Genomic DNA, 24,340 nt, shown 5'->3' with positions numbered 1-24,340 from the left:
CATTTGTGTTGGTTTCTCAAGAACCAGTCTGAACCTTACAAGTTCTTCAGAAAGAGTAACTGGTTTCATTTATAATTTCAATGTGTTGCAAGAGTCCTACTTATCCATGGGCCTGATCATGACACTTCTGTGGGGTGAAATTACTGTAGGGTGACAGCACTGATAATTTTGCAAGTACAAGGATGGGAATAGGGGGCCTAACATCTACAGACAGAAATCTGCATTCTCCCAAAAAGTTCTTTAGTTGAACACACTCAAAAAGCGCCTTAGATGTAATCAGTATTTCCCCAGCGCAAGAATTTTGAAGATGCTAAGCCAAGTAAGTAAATCACTACACCATAGACTTCTTCAACACTGAACCATTAACAGTATCAAGGGTAAGTTTTTTTCCCACCTCTGCAACTCCAACTGAAAAGCGACAATTTTGGCTACAGTTTAAGCACACCTTTGAGTAGGCTTTGGGATGTCTATAACCATTGAAGACAGAAGTTTATTGCTCCTGCTCTGGTCTTAATTTTGGCTTTCACAGGGCCTGTGGGAGATGTTCTGACAGCAAGCAGGTTTGAAAGCAGCTGTGATTACAGTCACTCTGAAGCTGCCAAATATTGCATGTGGGGTTAGACAATACCCCTTTCAGATTTTCAGCATGTTTTCTGCCACCACAGGTTTTACATTTTGATAAAGAAAGAGCACAGGGTTAAGATATCAGACAGCTTGAGCATGGGTGGAGAGGGGATGTCAAGAAAAAAAACCAACCCATGGTTGTTTCATCAGCAGCATGGTATGAACCGAGGGCACATATAAAAACCAGCCATACAAGACATTTCAGGTACACAAAATGGTCCGGTTACGGTGATGGCTGGGAACCTAACAGTAATATGGAGATCCAAATCTGCAGAGTATTTTAACTTTGAGTCTTACTGCAAACTTTCCAGAGAGGTTCAAACACCCACCCTTTCCAAACTGACTTTTCATGTCACTGCACACCCTCTCTGACGTTATGCCATTCACAGCTGCTAGTGCTTTGAAAGAAGCATACCATCTCACATCAAGACTGTCCACTCAACAACCTCTCTAGAACTGACACACATCACTTAGAAGGGAGCCATCGGGGCACTGTGAAATCAGCTCAGCCCTTCGCTCTCCACAGAGACGTTTGTAAACTACATTTGGCACACTTCTCTGAGTTACATGCAAACCATCTTCCCCACTGCTCTAGACTGTATCCTGACATTTGAGTAATTCATAACACAACTGTCTGTTTCATTAATCTCTTCTGTCATTATTTTACAGTCACCACATATCTGCATGTCAGATAATTCAACACTTTCTTACGAGTTCCTCGTGGACTTTTCTCCAAAATTATTTCCTCTCATTTGAGCACATTCCATCTACTCATATTGAGTGGGTCAGTGAAATATTTTACATCAGTGTCAATGAGTTAACAGAGGACGTTCAAATGGCAGGGAAGTTGTTTTAATCTGCTGCTCATTTATCAAGACTGCATTTTGTTTGTCAAAGGACATTGAGTCAGCTTGGAAATCCTGTAGTATCGCACATGCAAAATGTTAGAAGAACAACAAATTGGCCCCCATTGTTCAGTATTATTTTAGTTTACCTTAAAGTTTTAGGAAGGAATTTATGGTAATCTATGAGAAATTAGTTGCAAGAATGAACACTGTCAAGACAAGGAATGAATCCAGAGATTCTATACTGAAAATTAGGTTGCTGAACCCAGTTTTAGATGTACCCTAAGTCCATGTTGGATCCATTAAATCCTTTACTTTGTTCTCAGATGTTAGTTACCCAGCAGTCTCTATTATCAAAACAATTGTATTTTAAGTCCTATAGAAGTACAGGCAGAAGCAGAAAGCAGGAAGATATGCCTCACTCAGTTCCAGCAAAGGCTGCTTTGGATGATAAGTTCTCTTGTTACATGTAACTACAAACTTTTATCACGATATTTTTTTCAATAAACTTGTGAAATGTACAGGAAAGAAATTCTGTGTTCCCCACAGATGTCAAGCTTGCCTGCTTGACACAGTAACCTGGCAAAAAAAGGAATAAGAGCTTATAATGTCACAGTGTCCTGGTCAGTCCTGCCACCCGATCCCTATCCCTGTAAGCTGCAGGATGAGAGAAAAGATTTCAGCCATTGTCTAGGTGAGCACGTTATCCCCTGGCTGCTCCGATGCTGGGATAATTTTCTTCCTAGTAGCTGGTATAGTGCTATGTTTTGGATTCAGTATGAGAAGAATGTTGATAACACACTGATGTTTTCAGTTGTTGCTAAGTAACGTTTAGTCTAAAGTCAAGGATTCTGCAGCTTCTCTTGCCCAGCCAGCAAGAATGCTGGAGGGGCACAAGAAGTTGGGAGGGGACACAGCCAGGGCACCTGACCCACACTGGCCAAAGGGGTATTCCATACCATGGGATGTCATGTCCTGTATATAAAGTGGGGGGAGTTGGCCTGGGGGTGCGGATCGCTGCTTGGGAACTAACTGGGCATCCATCAGCGAGCAGTGAGCAATTACCTTGTGCATCACTTGTTTTGTATATTCCAATCCTTTTATTATTATTATTGTCATTTTATCATCATCATCATTATTATTTTCTTCCTTTCCATCCTATTAAACTGTTCTTACCTCAACCCATGAGATTTACTTTATTTTTTCCCCCCAATTCTCTCCCCCCCATCCCACTAGGTGGGAGGGAATCGAGCAAGTGCCTCCATGGTGCTTAGTTGCTGGCTGGGGTTAAAGCACAACACACGGAAACACATCTCCTCCATGAAAAAACACAGCACTGTTTGCTCATTACACACAATTCACTAAACCTTGAGAAGCTTGAGGACTTTGTGCAGGTGAAGAATTATTTATCATGTGTTTTGGAAGCAAGTAAAAGGGAGCTGTGTTCTGATGTTTTGTTGGAATAGCACAGCTACTATTCTCCACCAAAACAGAGCTAACTTCTTGTATTTGTCACAGTGCACAAAGCTGGATTTTCAGTTGGCAAGTCAGTAGTCTTAAACTACAGGTTTAGTGCTTTCCTAATGAGTTTTAAATAAGCAGAATACCTATGTTTCAGGGAATGAGGCCTCCTCCCTCTGAGAAAAGGAGAAATTCCTCTTCAGCCAAGGCCTAGCCCCTACTGTGTCTGCCCATGCTCACGGATTAGGCTTCAGCCTTCGTACAGCTGACTCCAGTTTTACCTTAACACTATTCTACCCTACCTTTGCTATAAATGTAGAAGTATGCATAAAATGGATAAGACAATTGAGGAGAAAGTTCTTTGCTCATCATTGCATCTCTCAGTATCTCCCCCACTATCAGCATAATACGCTGGATCATAATGAATTAGAGTACCTTGAAGTAAGAGGACTAGAGGCTACATTCAAGATGTTATATATACTTGTCTCAAATGTATTTTTCTTAAACAATGAATATAGTGTGTGACCAGCTAATTAAAAAAGCTGTATTATAAATGCAAATACACTTTAAATAAAAATAAAATAAAATACCAAAGCTAAGTTTAACCATGCTACCTAAACATGTCTTTAATATAATCTTCATCTGGAACAACCATGAACATGGAGAGTTTTTCATTTTTTACTATTTGTTTGGCAAACTCCTTCTTTCCTTTACCTTAGACATGAATGCTTTTGACAACAGATACTTGGCTGAGAAGCTGGAAATCAAACTGTAAGTACTGCTGCAAGAGGTAACAGACAGCATCTTAATCTTTTAACAATAGAGGATTTCAGCTTTACAGTGCAACAGCGGACCTGCCTCTGAAATCACATCCCATCCTTCATGCTGGTCACTGTATTGCACTGTTTCAGGACTGTGCATTCCCTCCTGAAGCCAAATTGTCTACAGATGAAACAGAACTATAGTCTGTAAAGTAAAACCAGTGGAGATCTTGGTCCTTTGTCTTTCAGTATAATAGATGCATCCACTTATGTTGTCAGGACAGACCTTACTTTTCTTCTAGCGTTAAAAGGTTGCACTCTACTTGGTGGTTACGTTGCAAACACCCATTTGAGCACACACACATGTAGAAAAGTGAAAAAGCAGCTAGAGGAATCCCAGATCAGATTTTTAATGTTGCCAAATAAAGTTGTACTTTCTACTGGTCAACGTGATGTGAAAGCAGAAAGAACACAACAGTCACCAATGTTATATGCCAAATAAGAATTCTGCTAGTCAAATAACTGCTTTTCTTCTAATTCTACCTCCAAAATTGTTCCCAGAATTTATGCTGTTGCATAGAAGTGAGCAAGCAGATTTTGTAACAATTGCCACTGATATACAGTCAAGAAGCTGCTTCTTGGTTCCTTAGGAATATCAGTTCTCTAGTGTTTGCAAGCTTTTTTTTAAAAAGTGATTAAAAGACCAACAGTTTTGTCACTGAAGAAATCAGATCTAAGTACAAATGAAAAGCAAAATCTCCACAATGTGCCAGGATTACTATTAAAACAGCTGAATCTCAGAAGACCTGAACACTCAAAGATCTGCTGAACTTGGGGGCAGTAACAGTGACACATTTGTCTGCGCTTCCCCCTTCAGGCAAGTTGCAAAGAAATCTTTTTAAGCACCTTTCATTACTCCTACTCTTCTCCCTGTAACATTTATGGTGTCTAACAATCTCTGTTCATAGCATGCTTGTCTAGTGAGGTCTCCAGTTAGGCTTAAATATAATTACAAGTTGCATAGAGAGGTTCATACATGAAATTAGTAAGTCTCCCAAGTCTGACAATAAGTAAAATGTGTTATTTCAGAAGGTGCAAGAACACCCAGGCAGGTACACACACTATACAGAAAAGCAACATAACCTTTATTTATTCTTCACTATGATCTGAGAGTGAAAGCGCTCTAATTCTTTCTTGATATCACAGGGACTTAATACCTTTTTTTTTTTTTCGGAAATAAAAAACAAGTCAATTCATAACTACGGAGCCACAATCAGCACTTTCATAACAACTTTGCTTGAACTTTGCAGTTACTCCTGACATCTTTAGTTCACTTTTCTCTTGATATATAATACATACTTCTGTTTCAGGCTGTCACGCTGTGTTGGCTCTCCAAGTCCTGCATATATTGTATACTGCCAGCTATGAAGTCATGCTAAGATTGCAAAATACATCAAAGCAAGGACATTCAAAGTTTCTTCAGGCATTCTCATCTCATTTCCTCCTTCTCTCTGCCTTAGCTGCAGTTTATGTTGCACTAAATTCAGGCATGAGCCTGAGATTCTAGTAATCCATCAAAAGAATAAGATGCAGACTTTAAAGGCATTTTTCAGAAGTACTGTTAGTGGGTGAACCTCAAAGGCATTGCTGAAAACACCCAGTATATTTGCTAAACCTCAAGTCTTTGTGACACTCTTTTTGGAATCAGCTGGCATCTTGCTTATTCTTCTCCCAAGTAATAAATATTTCATGCTTTTGGAAATTAAAATGCAGTTTTAGTGGTGGTTTTGTTTGGTTGTTTTTTTTAAACTCAGATGAAACTCCTAGTGGCAACATCTGCCTTGATAAACATTACTTGTGACATACATTTCTTGTGAAACTTGGATACAAGTAGATATGCCAAGACAGCTAAGAGTAATTTTCAGAATTGGTAATACCTCAACATTTAGGTTACTACTACAACTTTTTTCACTTACAGGCCATACACTGCTAAAGCAAATATTTAGGTCATACCACTTAACAGCCCAAGAAAGAGCTGTGGTTAAGGCTGTCCACCCACCACTGTTAGTGCCTGTATTAATTTTTAAACCGGCCTTGTTAACAGCATAAAGAAAAAATATTATTCCCAATGATGATGTTAATTTTTTTTTTATAGTTAACATTTAAGCTGACAACAAGTTGCTTTCAATTGCATTATAAATTGCATTGATTTTCCTAACTATCAGCTTGTCTTAACATCAGAGGAAGATGAGAGACCCCAGAGATCTGGTATTTACAGTAGAGTTCATCTATGTGCTCCTACTTGATCAGTTTGCTGAAATAGCATTGTTCATTGCCTCTATTTCTACAGTAAATCCAACCATCTCTCCCTCACAGGCTGCTATCCTTTTCTTCTAGAAGCTACTCAATAGCAGCTTGGATACCTCAAAATCTGTTGCATTTCCTTTCTTTCTAATGGAGTGGATCTATTCTATGAACACACAAATCCATTGAGAAAGCACACCTGTGGCTAGTACACAGTCTATGCAAATTAACAGGGTTGACCAGCACTGAAGCTTTGACTATTCTGATTTTGATCTCACTATTGTCACAAGCAAGGTTTTGTCCAGCTCATATGCAATGACATGAAGAGTCTGCTAGTGGCAATGACCAAGAATTTAGTGGAAGATTGGGAATTATTTGTGTCATATAGCAACACAACGCTTCTCTGGATTTTAGATAGATCAAGCAGTAACTCACTATTCCACTGCAGCTCATAATGCTGTCATACAAGACAATGGTACTGAGAGACCTCATCCATTTGTTCTTTTGAGGTTTTCAGATCAAAGAGACATTAAAATACTAAGCCATACCTGTACTTATGCTGTGGGCTGGCAAACCGATTCCTATTTCAACCTAGCTGTAAAAAACACACTCTAAATTACCACTAGCTACATGGGATGCTGCTTTCTACTACCTGCAACTTACTTGACCAGTTTGCTCCACTAAATGTTAGCTCATCAGCTAATACTGCTTTCACTCATTGCTAAGCCAACAAACACTAGTTAAAGCCATCTCATTTACTTCATAGAACAATTTAAATGAAACTGAAGAGCATTTTTGATTCTGATAAAAATCCAATTGTGTTCATTATGAAGCCATCATTGTACACCAGAGTTACCAGAAAAAGTTTACAGACAAGTTTCCCCCAGAAGGTATTGGCAGACAGCGCAATGTACCTATGCTAAGAACATACTCTCAGAACACCCTCACATTGCTTTAAAAATATACATGCAGTTACTTAAGATGTTTCAGGTTTGCAGCCATGCTGGTAAGACAATTTTATACTGCATCTAGCATAATTTAAAGGCTCATTTTATATTTAAATTTCAGTGACTTAAAAGAAATATTGCAACAATGGCCAGACTTTCATTGACCTAACTGCTCATCAGACTTAAGAATGACAAGCCTCTTTTTCTTGCAATTGTATTACATTTTTCAGGAGCTCAGCTTTCAGGAACTGAATGCATATAAGTTACTGGGGGTGGGGTTTGGCTGGTTTAATGATTCCACAAATAAAATACAAAGAGAAGAACTGTGTATGGGTTTTGGAATAATTTTTTTTTCTTCCCTGTAAATTATTAGTAAACAACTATAATTTGTGGTCTTTATAAAGAGATGAAGTTGTTGGAACCATTACCCACACTCCCATTCAGGTAGGTTAACACTTCTGCTGATGTATTTTTGTCTGATAGGACTTTCCAAGAAATCTTCAAGGCAAAATGCAGGTACAGTTAATATTTCATTTTTCTCAATATTATCTTGTTTTCTCTGCCTTTCTGTTCCCCAAGGAACCAGTCAGAAGTGTTTCCAGGGCTCTGTACATAGCTCCAAGATACCCTCACGCATTATGGCCAACACCAAGCTCTCTTCAAGGTTCACTGTTGTTCTCTACAACCCACTTAATTGGAGGATTCTTGTCACTGTCCTTCCAGGTGGTCAAAACAACTGGACAATATTCTCTTCAAAAATATTAATTGACCACATATTAAAACCCAAAGTGCTCTGGAGCAAGTCTAGCCAGCAGCAAATCACAGTCTCCCTCCTATGCCTCTTGTTCATGGCAGTATCAACCCTGTACCACTCAGTCTCACCTTGCACTCAGGAGGCTGCCACAGTCCTACTCTGCTTCCCAGCTATACGAACCACTGCTCTTCAGCGAAACCAAAATTTACAACAATCCTAGCTCTCCCTTGTTCAGCAACTCACTGCATTGGTTCTCTGTAGCAAGAGGGGACAGATCTTTTGTTTGCTTTCCAAGAGTAACGTTGTACCTCGTCCATTCTTAGGGCATTTCTTAACATGTCCTAAAGAGATTTATCATATTATGCATTGACTGCTTTCCTAATTTCCTATAAAAAGCCAACATCCTGTTTTAATTATGCAATACAAACAAAGGCATGGGCATTTCAGAAGAGCAGCATGATGGGGAGGGTGGTGGTGGTTTGGGTTTTTTTACTTTCTTCTCCCCTCCCACCAACTTCTTTTTAATAAGATAACTAGACTCGATTTCTTATTAATTCTCCTGCATATATTTAGAAATGAAAAAAAATCTAATAGAATTTGTTACTCTAAAAGACAAAAGAGCATAAGGAAAATGCTATTGTCCAGTCCACTGGAAAGCAGGAGTCTTTGCAGAGTTGGGACAAATGTTTAAACTCCAGCTTTTCTGAATACTACAGTTGTATTAACTTTTCCCATTATTTTTTCCCTCTCTAAACACTAACTTATCAATTTGGATAGCTATACAACAACTTAAAAAGAATTTAAACCAACATCAAATGGAGAACAAAGACAATCCATTTAACATCAGATTTTGAGATTTTTTCCAGCATTCTTTAAGCCAATTTAGAGAGCCACTGAGAGTTCTTTGAACTATTAATGGAGCAGGGAACTGCATGAACCAAGCAAGTCTGAATAAGTACTTGCATGAACAAAGCATTAGCAGATAGCTCACAGACAACTATCCCTGATTTGAGCTACTCTACTACTGTATACCTAAGCTAGTAACAGCAGCAACAATTTCCAGCAACTACCCCGCCATACAAAGCACTTAGCACCAAAAAGTTGCAAGAAGAAATACCTTCTCTACCATTTTAAAAAGGCTGCAAGTCACCCTAAATCCCAATTTATAAATAATGTCAATAAACAATAACTGCCACAATTCGGTGTGTTGCAATGTGCAAATATTTACTTTGTAAGGGACAAAGACAATCAAAGCTATAATGTAGCAGCACATTCTTTGTGGAGATTCAGAAGGAATATGGTATTCTTCAGCTTGTATCTTATCCATGAAGTATCTGTATAGCTGTCTCATTCATAAAGAATCAGAATGTATTTTTGGTTTTACTATGAAGAAGACTCCAACACAAGCAAAATCACCTTCTATTGATAGGTGTTTAACCATTGAACTAATCCACCCCTTCTTTCACAAGTGCCAGCAGTAGGATTATTTGATGTGTCTCACCAAGTCAAAAGCACCTAGAGTAAAACTTGGCATGGGAGGGGAAAAGAAAAGAGGAAGAACAGGTTTTGGAAGTTAGTACTAGATCCACATGCAGAGAGGACCAGCAGTCAAGAATTACCTTTGATAAATACACTTTAATAAATACTTAAGAACCAGAAAATTACAGGGCCTATGATTTTATCGTACCTGAGCATTCTCTGAAGCCTTGAAAGAAGCCAATTTTGTGATGCTTTTTACTTTTCAATTGAAAAAGTCCTTGAGGGTGTCAGTTTTGCATATGCATCATGACTATTGCCAGAGATGTTTGTTTATTTTCTTTTTTCCAACAGCAGGTGGAATTACCCTGAAACCAATTAAAAAACTAAAGGAGACACTGCTTCAGTGGCACAAACTGAGGACTAAAGCTCATAAGCTGTCCTCAATGCTACAAAAAAAAAAAAAAAAAAAAAAAGGCAAGTGCCCAACAGAAAAGAATGCATTTTTGCAACTTTGATTCTCGTTTCAAAGAACTTAAATGCAATCAAGTGACAATTCACAGGCGGAAGGTTCCTGTAAAAAACTGTGAGCCCCTACCACCTTAATTGAAAGACTATTTGCTTTTTCATTGATGAGGGCTGTAGTGTCTCATTCTTCACATTTTCTCTCCTAGATGAGTATTGGCTTCTTTATTATCACTGCTCATTTGTTGCTTGAAAAAAACAGAAGAAGATGAAATTAATTTCTGGAAAGTTGTCAGAGAAAGATATTTAAGTCTGACATTTCATTAAATTAATAGCATTGGACAATTAGCTTATATCTGTCCCTCAGCATCAAGCAATATATCTTAGAATATGCACTAAAGTTATCCCTGAAAGAAACAGGAACAGAAAATAGCATAGTTTTTGTATGATTTAAAAATGAAGTGGAAAAAAGAAAAAAACCAAAACAATTAATTTCCACAATTACAACATCACTGGATGCATACAGCAAATGAAGAAATTAATTTCTGGGTTTTAACAGCATTTCCACTTCACTGGGTGGGGATCACATGTTGTGCTCTGTAGCAACACAAAGCGTCAAGTACACAGTATATAGTATTCTATATACATAAAATAGTTCATAGTATAGCATTCTATATATTAGTATATAGAATAACTAGTATTTCACTATTAACCTGTGTTCTGAGCCTAGGTTTGTATTCAGATTAATCAAGCTCTTATTTATTTACTACTCAGTACAAGCATGTCTCCTTTCATGATCAGTTTTGGCAAGTCATGCTGCATTCAAATGAAAACTTGAATTGTATTAGTTAGAATACAGAGAATCCCATAACAATGGATCTTAGGAAAATTAGGGTAAAATAGAAACATAAAACAAATGGTAGGGTAAAAAGTTTCTAAGTCAGTCCAAACACCTCGCTGTATGATATTACTTTAGCAGGGTGACTCCTGATCAAGAGCTGTACGTGGAAACTTCTGAGAAAAATGGTACTACTGAAAGTAGTGCTGGAGACACAAGCAAGCTGGATCTTGCACCTATGCATTGCACCTCTAGTGTCCTTCATTTAGAAAGCTTCAGAGCATTCCCCAAGATTATCTGGATTTTCTTCATGTTTTCTCAGGTCTAGGCTGTACAACCATTGCTTCGGACCTAAAAAGCAATCCTTTTGGTGATGGAACATGGCAACTTTTTAACCAGTATGCAGCATCAACCCTATGCAGCCAGTTACAGTAAGAAAAAGAGGGTAGCCTATTAAAACAAATCACATTTCAGCAGGGGGAATAAGAGCAGGAATTTTGTCTCTCAAGCAACCTAGTTCTCCTCTTACAAGGGAGGAGCTGTACAGGGCCTGGAGTGGGAATTGACTGAGTGGCTAGCAGCTCCACTGCAAAGACTCTGGGGTCCTGGTGGGCAGGAGGTTAAACTTTAGTGATCCATGCGACCTGGCAACAATGAAGGCTAACAGCATATGCAGCTGTACCAACCAAAGCATAATGAATTTCTCTAGAGAAAGTATTATGCTTCCTTAATTAAGGAACTTTAGACTGGCTCTGAATTCAGTGTTGGGCAACCTCCTAATGTCTCTTCCAACCTGGCTGATTTTTATTAGTGTCACCAGATTGCCAGGATCATGATGGTAATTAGAGAGACCACTTCTAGCAGTGCAGCATCTCCCAAAATAAAAAGTATCTGCTTCTGCAAACTATTGTGTCCCAGGAGGTTTCACGTCCAAGACCTAGCCTCACTTGGCCCTACCTTGTTTTAAGCTCAGACAAGACCTCTATACTATCATTAGGTATGTTTCTAAAGAATAGCACCTATCACACTAGCCAAGTCAGTCAGTCTTAACAAAATCCATGCCAGCATATTTGAAAGATTACATGTATGATTCACTCATTTAATGCAATTACTATGATGTTTTTATTGGAAAATTCTTGCATTCCTCAGATTCTCAGTGCTATTCCTTGCAAAGAGACCTACAAGCACAGAACATTGTTTCTTTTGTTTCACATCACCAAAACGAGTATAATCAACCCAGCGAGATTTCAAGACATTTACCAAGAGTCAAGCCAGGGCTATACAAGTTGTCTGGTAAAAAGCAACAGTCACTATGCTTATCATATATTTGATGGAAGAAAAAAAAAATAAAGAAGAAAGAAAAAGATAAAGAAGTTGCCCCCCTGCAGTAATGCTTTCTCTAAAAACTACTAGCTGAACTGAGGAGAAAGTTACTCATGATATTAGACTATTGATTTATATTGTCCAAACATACACATTCAGCTAAAACATTCTATTCAACCACCATTCCCCAGCAACTTGGTTATACACGATACAGCTGTATCTACACCAGGGTTTCTGCAGAAACAGTAATATCTCCACCCCTGGACGGGCAGCAGGAGCAAAATGAGGAGGGAAAATGACACTCAAATATTTAATAGCAGTTCAAAAATTTGTTGAGTGTGATTAGTACATTCCAGGTAATAGATTAAAATGACTTCATACTTCAGGCATCTCAGAATGTTTAAAGGATTACAATAGGTAAGTATTACTTTAAGGAAGCACCACATGGGATCACTTATTATGAAGTCAGACCTCAAATTAAACACATGGAAAAGAGAAGTGCTTTGGTAATCTACTCTACGCCTACCTCTAAAACTCCCTGTTTCATCTTCTGCGCTGCCTGCTCGGTTCTGTGTCAAATTGTCTCCTAATGTACTCATAAGTCCTGCCTGTCTCATGTTACTGCACAGGCGTGTGCCAGGCAGCAAGCCAGATGGAGGCATACGTCTTGATGGATAACCAATACCAGCTGATTCTCTACCTCCTATAGTTACTGTGATCCACTGAGACAGCAGAACCACACTTCACATCCATACTCTTATCACAAGCACACCTGCCTTACACCAGTGTCAGGCACTGGTCTTAAAGCTGGTAACATTTCATCTGGAATAAAGACCATTTCAATAGTTGGACTAATTCACCCCAACCTAAAGTTTTCCATACAAACTGCTCTTTTTCTTTTAAACTTGGTGAAATTCTTTCTTCCTCATGAGAAGGAGCAAAAAAATAAAACTACTTATGGGGCTGACCTATTTGCATAAATTCAAAATGAACTGAATATAGGAGTTAAAAAAATACAGTACTTCAACCATTTCCCATTCATACGTGGCATTTTAAGATCAGCATGAAGAGACAAGGAGGAACTCTTTGAAAAGCACTAACCTCCACACACACCTGTACAAATCCCTTCTTGGTTTTGAGCTCCACCACCTCCATCTCCCCAGATGCCCGTGACAGCCTGAGACCGATAAGGACTACAGTGGCAGACATTTACTACTTTCCTCTAAACAACTCGGCCACAGCACCACGAACTTTCTCTTCCCTACACATCAGAAGATACAAAACACATTGCAGAGCTGCATACACTTGTGACCACAAAGCCCTCCCCAGTCAGTACCTCCAGGACTGCATTCATCGCTGGGTTACTAAAACTCAAGACGAGGCATTTAACTATGTTGGGGAGGTTATCTGACAGTCCACATAGAAAAATGTGTGTATGACTTAAAGCCACACAGAACATACAACTTATCTCAGAGAGTTGTAGAGCTTGAGGCATAAATCACTAATCCTCATGCAAACCTAAACCTGTCTCTCTGCCAGGTCTCAGTTCAGTATAATGGCAGCCAGGCTCTCAGATAGACTAGCTTTTCCAGAAAGCATCAAACTCTGCTTCTTGTGCCTTTCCTCTCCTCCAGCTTTCCCCCAGAGGGCTGGCCACATATACATTGGATCCGCACCCAAATGACTTGCATCCTTCCATAGCAGCCCAACTGAAAACTGAATTGACAATTGCTTCCCCCAAAAGCTCACGAGTTAGGACAAAACTTTAGAGACTGAAGATACTTGGTAGCAATCAGAGAGTAGATGAATTTCTTAGACATGCACAGAAACAGCTTCATTGAAATGCTCCCAAGACTAGGTGAGAACTAGCTTTGCTAACCAGATTCAGAGCCTCAGACACTCCTGGAAAAGACAGCAAGACCTCTAAATCCCAACTCACCCAAGAGAGGAACAAAAGGGCACAGACATATTAAGATAAAGAGACAAACGCCTCCTCCACAGGCAACAAGTACGAGGAGATACTGAGATACTTAGGGAGATACAGAGCTACCCAGATCCTTCTGTGCACCTATAAGAAGGGAACAAGATTTCATCTGCAGATCCTCCACTTAACCTATCAAGCACCACCACCTCTTCACTATCCCAAATCCATATCCTCTTTCTCCCCAGCCTACATTTGGAAAACTCCTTCTTCCTGTACCTCAGTAATTAAATCCCACACATCAACATTCACTTCACTTCAGCAGCCACTCACCTCCATTATTCAATGCAGAAAATCAGAGGCTGACCGCTCATTAGAGTTCAGCTTCACTTTTAGTTTTGCAGTACAAAAGAATTAAAATAAATAACTGTAAATCAACAACTACTATACTGCTTTAGAGGAAAAAAAAAAAATCCCACACAGAGCAAACCTACACACATCCTCAAATAAGGGAGCAAAGCCTTCCCACAGCATGCCAGCAGCTCACAGGTGCACCTGTGTAGCACAGGTGGTAGGAATCAAAGCCTAAATCACCACTCAGCCACATTTTTGCTGGTTCAAAAAGATAACGGCATCATACCAACAATGCTTTACAGCTGTAATAAATGCCTCTCTGCATGCCTCAAACCCACATATTTTCTTTCTACTGTTTTATTTGCAAGAGAATTAACAAAACCATTTATTTTAAAAGTGAAGAGAGGGGAGCTTTCCTCCTAGAGCTCTAAAACTCTCCAGCCTTTCCTTGAATCCCCTTGGTGCATCTTCTAAAGAAAAAAATTGTAAGAAGGCTACAGTTTTCCTTGTGGGAATCAGGTTCCCTTCTCTGTCAAACCTTTTCTATTGTCTCTCCACCATTTGGTCTTAAGGATTAGCCCAAGAGAGCAAAGCTAAGTAGCCCTCTTCTTCCTGCACTTTAATTACTGTCCACCTTACTCAGTCTGAGCCACTTTACTTCTACATTTCCATGCCTTCTGATGTGGAAAACTTTGGTAAAGTAAGAATTTGACATTTCCTTAAAATGCATGCTCTGTTGGCATTGATGCTTTTAACAACAGGGTGAAGATACCACATTAGCTCTAATATTCCTTGCTGCTCTACAATAAGTGTGAAAACACTGCCAAAGCAACAGCACTAGAGAAGGGAGTGAGCACCATGGAGCAGCACGTGCCCTTTTCTCTGCAGTTCTCATCACATTAGAGAGGCTGGGCACTTCTCCTTGCTTACATATACACAGGTGTGTATGCTGTATTAAGCTTGATGGATTTTTCACTGGAAATTGTCTCCTGGAGTGACTAAGAAGGGTCATCTTTAAGATGATTGGGAACAGTCAGTGTTTTTACAGTTCCAAAAGAAATTAATACAGTCTTTCAGAGTCAGCAGAGCTATTTCTGTTGGCAATCAGGAATGCCATTAATAACATTTTGAAAAGTACTAGTAGAATCCCATCTCCATTACCTCAGTAATCCTGGAAGGAGGATAAACCAAAAAACTTGTACATTTAAAATTTCAGTTACATAATTTCCTTCATGTTTCACAAGAGACAACTCTGCTTGACTTTTCTGTGTAGTACGAGAGCCAAAGTTTTCCCATGCATTTCATTCCAAGTTTGTTCTCTATTTTATACCTTCATTAGTATATAACTTTTGTGGTTATATACTACAGCCCATTGCATTGAACTATGTATTCTCACTTTTAAGACTACTATATGGGAAAAAGGTCATGGATCGGTTTTAAAATAAATTGTAGAGTGAGCTGTGGATACTCACACATGATACGCAGTTTGAATAGCAGGCATCCTATGCTTTGTTAGCAAAATTTATCTTCAGCAGCAGTTCTGCTCCTTTAAACACAAAACTGAGTTTTTGAAGTTACATCTTAGCAGCTAGTTCTCTTCTCTTACTATCTGTATGCTTATCTCATTAATATCTAGGTTATATGGTTGTACATACATTCTGCTGTTTCTACTTTATTTTAAAAAAATGTCTCTGATATGTGATATAGTGGGAAACATAGTGGAAAGTACCAGTGGTTAGGCTGAAAAACAGTGGTGCTTTGACTGTCTTCATTTTTATGCAGAGAACTCTGGAAAGGCACTCAGGAAAGTGCCTCAGGAGCTGAAGCCTCTCAAGGCCCCTCTTCTCCATAGACTAAGCTCTTCTTGTAGTGTTACTCCTTATATAAAAGGTACAGGTCTGTATCTGAAATATAGCCAGCTACAGAGAGAACAAGGGCAGGGGCTAGAATAAAGCAATTCCTCATAAGAGAAAATTGTTGGAACAAACCCTTCTGTATTAGTGGTTTGTTAACATTCAGCCAAATAGTAGATTTCATGCAAACATCTTTCAATTGTACTTGATAAACTGTTACATAGACCTTGACTAGCATTCACAATTATTTTGTCCTTCAACTTCTTTGATATTGACTCACACCATTCTGCTTTACCTCATTCTCTCTACTGTTTTCTACTGTCACTGTGTCTTGCTCAACCAACGCCTAATTTGCCAACAGAGCTCAGGGTCTGTTTGCTTCTCCTGTGTATCCTTTTGTTCCACACATCAAGGATCCATATAAACTACATCAGTGTCCTTTAACAAGTAACCTGTTGGTTGCCATCTCGTGGTTTGAAATTCTGAAGTTTCACCTTTTATTTTAACAGAACTGAAGTGTGAGAGATGACTGTTGTCATGTCTGTACCACTTCTTTTCTGAACATGCATCACTCTTGAGGAATCCTTTTATTCTGGGAGCAGAAGCAGGAACTTGTTCAATTACAAGAAATTTCTCTACCATCAAATTAAATGCGAGTCTTCTACCACCACCAATATAACTATTTACATTGTTTTAAAAACCACTGCTTCATAATGACATACGTCCATCCCATTAGTGTCGCTGAATTATGGTTCGACCTAATACATTTACTTGACCTTTCTTTTTTTGGTTGCTTTTTTTTTTTTTTTTTAAAGCACTGCTTTAAAGGACAGGATGTCCTACAAGAACTGGCAGTGAAACCTGCAATCATTAAAAATCCAGTACTACATTTCGCAACATTTTTGATGAATCACTGGATAAATATTTGGCCTGACCGTGATTTCTGCAAGCTTGAATTGACTTTTCTCACCCTATTTTCTTGTCCCTTGATGCTTTGATCTTGTGTAAAAGGAAGAATGGACCATAAAAACACTTAGACAGATATTCTGGCTTCACAGAACATGTTTTTTCCATTTTGACAGTTTTTAATAAGGTTTCTGATTTCTTGAAGAACTGTAAAAAAAGAAACTGTGATTTCCCAAAAAAGAAAAAAGAAAAACAAAAGAAAGATAACCAAAAGAGTTATAAAAGAGATTGAAGGATATTCCAGTTAAAGTTCACTAAAACAAGTATCTCAAGATGTATGTTATGAAATGGGTATAGGCTCTATAAAGAATAGCTATAATTGTACACTGAAAACGAAGCCTTTTTATACTGTCATAGAATTACACTCTGTTAAGAAGATCTACAATTAATGCAGAAAGATTTGCTCAGGGTGGGGAAGGAAAATAGGAATACATTAAACATATTAAATAAGATAAACTCAGAAATTAATTTTGAAGTTAGAAAAATGAAAAGGCAGCTGAAACTGAGAGGGAAAGCACTGTGTTGTTTACACATCATAGAACTGTTAGTTTAGTTTTCTACTAATAGCATTTTTATTCTTATTTTTCTCTGTAGAGTGCCAAAATTGTCACTAGTTTGTTGCTAAGCCATCAAAGACTATATAGTCGTATCACAACTAAATTATCTATTGTGCACTAGGAAGAAAACAACCACGATGAGAAAAATAAACGTCCATGATACGTATGAGTAATGTACATAAACTTTTTAAAAAAACCCCAAACTTCCCTACAGATATTCCCAGTTTTCTGATTGCCAAGGTAATAGCTTTGAAGAAAATATAGTTTAGGATTTCTTCAGTTATTTCTTTTCTGAGATACATTAAAAGGCACATTTCCAAACCAACATCTTATAAACTGCTCATACGTTTGTATGCTTTTCCTTAATGTAATTTGATATAGCCAAATGATCATTACAGTATCAGAAAAAGTTCATACCCAACACTTGCATGCAGTTTTAGTTTTCAGTTTCATAGTTTAGCTTTGTCAAGAAGCTTTTAGTTTCTTGATGAAATAGCTGGGCTTTCAAGTTATGTCTGAGGGTCCTGCTTTTAATACATGCCTTTGCAAAAGCATCTTTATAGAGAAGACTCAGACACACACAGTGACCCATGGTTTTTTAAAAAGCAGTAACTTTTCTCTTGATACCTACACATAACTAAAACATTATGCATCTTAAAAGCTGTATAGATACAATCCCAAAATGAAAACCATCAGGATAACTGTTCATATCTAGCAACTGCTGACCCCCTGTCCTGGCAGGTAAGAATCCATGGATTTCGTAGCTGGAACTGTCTGTCAAGCAACCTGGCAAGGCCAGCACCTTTCCCCATTGCACATCCAACATGAAACTTCTGTGAACTGACCCATTTCCTTTGGGCCTCTAGGTGCAACACCCGAAGTTGTTCCAACAAAGACCAAATCGTCATTTGTAACAAGGAGTAACTCAACCTCATAAATTGCATTAGTCTTAATGAGATACAAGGTAGAGATTGGATAGGTCAGTAGAAGACAGAAGCAACTTAAATTTGCAGTGAGAGAAACAGCGGTATTCATCAGCACACAGAGGTCTCATGACATGAACTGCAATACTTGATTTTATTTCATGTTGACTGAAACTCTCAGATAAATAAAGTAGGAACATGGAAGAATTCCTTCTCTTGGGACCACTAACCAAAATTAAATCCCTGACTGCGAGTGATGGAACAAGAACTTAGTAAGAGGAAAAATGTTTTTTCATCAGCTTGAAAAAGCTGTGAAATTTATCTGTCCTGTCTGCTATCTCAGTTACAGAATACCAACACTCCTTGTTCTTTTGTAGGCAGAATATATGACCTAAGAGAAATGAGTACCAGGGAGGGAAAAAACAGCATTTAAAGGTAATGTCTTTTATCAGTGACAAAATATTTGTCTCCCTTTTCTTGAGAAGTTTAGAAAAGTGCTGCTTTTCAATCCTTTTAATAAATATTTTTTCTCTGTCTCAATTCAGACTATTAAAAATAATAAGAGGAATATAATACAGCTTTAAATGAGAGTTTATATATCACACGCTTTATGACAGCTGCTTTTATTTCACTTTAGATTAACAAAGCCTTTACATTGAGACTTTGGAGCTGACCTTACAAAGCAGCAATACCATTAGCCCTGAAGCACATGTTTCCCATTTAATGTTTGTGAGGTAACATTCTTTGTGAAAGTGAGAGAAATGAGAATGCAAACTTGCAGGAAAAATAAAAGTCTGAGTGTCCTCCTTTTGAACAGAATTAAAGTCAGTTTGGATACTTGAAAATATGAAGTGTGAGGCCATGGCCTTACAAAGAGTTTCTCAATCTGATCCCAAGAGTTACAATGCTCAGCTTTCCTTTAGTATGCCATAGCTCATTGTCATTTCCTCTCAAGAGGCTGAACATATTTTGCCATCTCAATTTGAAGTGAAAGGTCTCGCTTACATCAATGTTATTTCAGTTTTAACCAGCATTACTCAAATGATTTATAAGCATACCCAACCAAAAGAGCACTGTTGTAGTTATAGCGAATGAACCCAACAGAGTTTTTCTGGGGTACAGCAGAAAGGAATTTGATCTGCTGTATTTGTAAGAGTCATGAGTTACTGTCATGCACTGAAATCAAACCAATCTTAATGATGTTTTACTGTTGTCATGTTCTACTGGCTCAACGCAAGAGCAATGTACTTGCTTTTTTCTCAATAAGCTTAATAGTGCCTACACACAAGTCCTCCAACCTGCTTTTGTTCAATACCTCCATGCATTAGAGCCTGTTCAGTATTCTTCAGCTATTGTCACAGTCACAATTTTATGCTTGAAACTCTTTCTATGCTCTTTTCAGTTGGTGAATCTGAACAGCTGCAGACTAGAGCGTCTACAAGGTTCAAGGTAAACTCAAAAGAGACTGACATTTGTAGGAAAGAGCTGGACAGGGGCACAGTTTAGTAGCCCGTGGACGTTCTTTATATTTGGGACCTTGCCAAAGAAAAGAAAAACTGAATACACAAGAAAAGGACAAAAACTGTATGATTTGGAGGAGAAGCTGACAAACTCAGTGCTAAAATTCCCATCTATGCCAGTGGAAGGTAGATCACGATTCCTGTAAACATATGGCCTTTCACTCAAAGCAAGTCTCCCTTTTGAAACACACTTCTGCAAAGCCTTACAACAGCAACGATGCAGGATTTGCTGGAATTGCAGCCAGGTTCCAAAGCCCAGAGACCACCCCTGCACTGTCATCTGGGACCAGCTTAGAATGGAGACATGGGACTTTCTTTTTTTTGTTTGTTTTTTGAAGGAGACAAAAAGTTCATTTTTTACGTCCATGTTTAAGCACTTAAATTCATAATTCTAATTCAAAACTGCAACATTTGTCCCTTCCTACTGACTCAAATGAGAATTCTTGGATGCTGAGCACTTTCAGAAATTAGAGGCGTTATCTAGGGGGCAAAACAACGAAGGAACAGACTACTTGGAGCATCACTCTGTGACACTCTTGTCCTAAGCCTCAGAAGTTCCAGCTGTTTCTTGCCCCAGGACCAATGTTAATTTTCAGAGACCCACGAGCAGCTGCACAATACCTTTTCCTAATCTTGCAGATAGTCTGAATTTACATTCCTGATATCAGATGCAAATAGACACACAGGTTTTCTAAGGCTTCCAAAAAAAAAAAAAAAAAAAAAGGGGGGTTTTTTTTTGGTTATTTTAACTTACACTAAGCAAAGCTATACAATCTTACTATTTGTTTCATCAAGTCCATTTCCTCACATTTATATATTCTTTAGACTCAGGTGCCTTTTCCTCACTAGTGCAAGACGTTGTCCTTTTCTGCTGGGACTGCAGACATGCAGCACTCCTTCATATAAAAGGACAACATATGCCTCCACTCTTCCCTTTCAGTTTGGGCAGGGTCCCCCCAACCCCTTTCTTTTTGTTTGTTTGTTTTACACTGTATAAACCCAGTATTGGGGAAGAATGAATAACAAAAGCATGCTCATATGACATTTTTGCCAACAGATAGATGGTATTCCTTGGCAATGTTCCATGTAAGAAATTACCTTCTGCCTCTACAATCCCCCAGTTTCCTCTGATATATTTAACTTCTTTCTCTAAACCATTGGTTTGCTGTGTTTCACTGTTGACATAGCTGCAGTTATGCGACTGCAGTGTCTAAATTTGTATTTCAGTAAGGTTAGGTACCTTCAGATCTAAGAAATCTTAAAGGTGAAACACTATAAATAAGTCACTCATGTGCAAGGGCAGACTTAAGTACCCAATACGTCTTATTCAAATTACAGTCTGAATTACTACATCATCCTTGTACTAAGGTCCAAAAAGCCTATTTTCACCACATTACAGTCCAAGTTACAATTTTTTTACCAACTTTTTGTCCATGATGAAATACAAACTGTGGGAAAATCCCCTCTTCACTTTGTTTTTCCTCTTTTTTCTTTAATATTTGGTCTTGTTATTGTTAAATGGCATAAACCAGGCCAATATTTAGATTTCTGTTCAGTTTTCTGTGTTTGAATTGGTCATTTTGACTTCATTCTCTTTGATGTCCAGAAAACAATCTTTCTTCATGCCATTTGTATTCAAAGGCAAAAAAAAATATTCTGTGATTCTTTGGTGTGCTATGAATAAGCATGGACATGTTGGGACAGGAAATGCATACATGCCACTACAATTAAAAGAGACTAATTTGTTAGCAATTCCGTAATATTCCCCAAATGCAGAAATTCTAAACAGTGTGAAGTCATCTGCATAACTCCTCTTCTCTTTTCAGCTGCCAGGGTCCACAAGCTGAGTCTCCCATAACAGTGATTATCATGGGGAGTGAGATAGTACGCCAAATTTTGTGGACTAATATTGAACAGAGCAGCACTAGTCAGTATGATATAGTGCGTATTTCATACGGCCACTGAATCTCCCATCTACTAAAGCAGACTCCTTTTTGTAAACTCCTTCCATATTATGATTTCTCATGCTTTCTCAGCATGCTCTGGTAGATGTCTGCCTTTCCTGGCACATCCATTTGCAAAGCCTGTCAGCTCCAGCCTGTGGAACTCTGGTGCTAATGGTAGGTTAAGAATTGCAGCTACTTCTTACCATTTTTGAGAAAGTGACTATTTTATTTACTCCTACAGTGAAGTTAGGTGTTTAAAGGATAGAAAAAATACAGCAGAAATGCTGCACTTAGAGCTCTTACAGAATGACTGAAGGCTTTATCACGCTCCCCCCAGCCACCAGTGAACTCTCACAACCTACCAGAAGACAACCTATTTTATATCCAGACAGCCTAAGTGATGGTATCAAAGATGTACCAAATCACTACACACAGACTTCTCCTAATTAAAAGGAAGATTTCTCCTCTACCATCTGTTTACAGCTGTCTCTCTGTAGCAACATATTTAACATACATTTCATAGGCCTTCAGAGCCCCCTCAGGAAGCACCAAACCGCAACTGTTGAATTTTGTCACTATTTTGTTTTTTCTAAGGAAACTGATAATTTAGCCACTGAATTCTAATCGTATCGATGCTAAAGAGAGTACTTTCTTGAATCAGGAGGGATTTATTCTTTTGCTAGAATAAGAATTCTCAAAACCAGTTTAAAGTCCCAAACGTGCCAGAAAATAACACCCAAAAGATGATCACAGGAAGGAATTAAAGATGCAGCTCTCTGACAGATGTTAAAACCAGCACATCTTCTGCACAAATGCAGTAAATTTATATATAATCATCCAGTTATTCAAATCTGAAACAGGAAAAACAAAAACATGTTTTCTCTTTACACCAAGATTATAAATTAATACATGAAAATTGGGTCTTGTGAGGTTACAGAAATGCTGACAGCTGAAAGTTTTTGTTCCCGCATTACAGTTTCCATCTTCTTTTTTTTCCTTCTTAAAAAAAAAAAATCCATTCTCTCATTTGAGACAAATACCATTTCTAAAGAAAGAGTTGTGGGTGTAGACTGAAAAAATTAGTAATCGTTTGTTCTTCATTGCCCATCAATGATTTTGTGCTGACTCTAAAAAAACATTTTGTAAAATCTTAGCTGGTGACAACGGGCAAGCACTGTTTGAGATACAGGGAAGCTAATGTAAAAACACAAACTCACTACATAAATTTATTTTTTCTGATTCAAAACCAAACTTCACTCAAAGCCCTGAATTATTCCTGCTGGTTCACCTAGCTGGGAGACTGAAGACTTTGTGAACTTGCAGGGAGTCACCATTTGGTCTCTGCTATATGGCTGTCCCCTGTACACCTCCGTTCTGAGAAAAGGCCTATTGAACATTGCATGACAATAATTTATAGCCAAATTTCCACCAGCAGTGCTGCATTTGCATTGCGCTACAGATGGAAGACTCTCATCTCTTCCGCAGAAGTTATTCACAGCATGATACCACGTTTTAAATTCATCTCATGGTTTATCACACTGTATTGTAAAATACATCAGGGACGTAACTATTTGGATAGAAACCATATTTAACTACATGAACGGAAAACAATACTTTAACTTACTTTGTCAGAGTCCATGAACTTGATAGTGGGTTAGAGAGGCCACATAATCATCAGCCTTCCCTTCTGACCTGTTATCCCCCTCCGCACAGAGGGCCCAGGTTTGCATCAGAACTGGAAGCACTGGCAAGAAACAACTTTTTCCAGGATGCCAGATGTCTGATAGAGGAGGGGAAAAAAATAAACCCACCCCAAAATCTTTCTGGGGGCACAGAGGCTGTTGTCAACTAAGGAATCAAATGGATGGAAGTTGTACCCAGCTCTTCCTGGCTGGAAAGACAGTCACATGGAGAAGGAAACAAGCAAAGCCTAGATGGAGAGGGAGGCAGGTGGAGAGAGGAGGTCTCCTCATCAAGACTTTGAGGACCTGAAGGAGCAGACTGTATTCATTGAATCTGTAGTGGCATACTGGTTTGCAGACCTCAGGGAAAAAAAAAACCCCAAACCAATAAACAATGACTCCCAAAAACTTTCTTCTGGTTCCTATTTGTTTCTTCGCATATCATTAACATCCTTAAAATTTCCACCCTTTACATTTTGGTGACTTAACGAGGTAAGGTGCATGACATCAAAAGGAACTGGGTTCACGTTTTCTGTGTGCTGTGTGGAGTGCCAGACCTGGGGCCATTTTATCTGAAGATACTCGGCAGAAGGCTTCCACTGTGTGCAGATGATGAAGGCTGCCAAGCAGTGACATAACAAGCGTGGAGGAAACCAGGGAAAAACCTGATCAACCTGCAATTTCTCAGCCCTCTGCTGTATCTGAAACTCAAGTGTGACTTCCATTACTCCTAGTTATGTCAGTGCTCACCAGAGCTAGGCTTCAGGTCTGCAGTGTTTGCCCAGACTTTTATTTTTCTTTCCTAAACCTACAAAACTTT

The sequence above is a fragment of the Haliaeetus leucocephalus genome, unplaced genomic scaffold (genome assembly GCF_000737465.1).
Source record: "Haliaeetus leucocephalus isolate CR32 unplaced genomic scaffold, Haliaeetus_leucocephalus-4.0 Scaffold140, whole genome shotgun sequence".
Taxonomy (NCBI): Eukaryota; Metazoa; Chordata; class Aves; order Accipitriformes; family Accipitridae; genus Haliaeetus; species Haliaeetus leucocephalus.
Note: the sequence above shows the minus strand (reverse complement) of the source record.